Below are 676 nucleotides of genomic sequence, written 5' to 3'. Positions count from 1 at the left end.
CAGCATCACAGAGCAGGTAATTTTAAAATTTAAAGTATTTATTTTTAATTGTGGTAAAATATAACACATGAGAAATATTACCATTTTAACCATTTTAAAGTGTATAGCGCATCAAGTACCTTCACGTTGTTATACTACCATCACCACCCCATCCACAGAACTTTTGCCATCTTGCAACACTGAAACTCTACACCCATTAAATGACCCCCCAACCCCTTACTCCCTGCCCCCAAACTCCTGACAACCAGAACTACTTTCTGTCTCCATGAATTTGACTCCTCTAATTATCTCATATGAGTGGAATCATATCATATTTGTCCTTTTGTGTCCTTTTGTGGCTTATTTCACTTAGCACAATGTCTTCAAAGTCCATCCATATTGTGGCATGTGCCAGGATTATCTTCCTTTTAAAGGCTGAATGATATTCCATTTTATGTATATATCACATTTTGTTTATCCATTCAGCCATTGATGGAGAACTATTTTTTCATATTATCAAATATTATACAGAAACCCCAGGTTAGTCTGACCATAACCATCGTACATATAATGCAACCCGCCCCCCACCCTTTGCCTCTGTATGCAATGGATTTACTTCTTCAAGGCCATTAAAAGCAATATCCTAGCAACATGCAAGAAGATTTTCAAAAATAAAAAGGCCTGACGATAATCGGAC

This window comes from Balaenoptera physalus, assembly GCF_965194825.1.
Source record: "Balaenoptera physalus genome assembly, chromosome: 16".
Classification (NCBI taxonomy): Eukaryota; Metazoa; Chordata; class Mammalia; order Artiodactyla; family Balaenopteridae; genus Balaenoptera; species Balaenoptera physalus.
The sequence above is the reverse complement of the archived record's forward strand: the minus strand, read 5'-3'. Positions refer to the sequence as shown.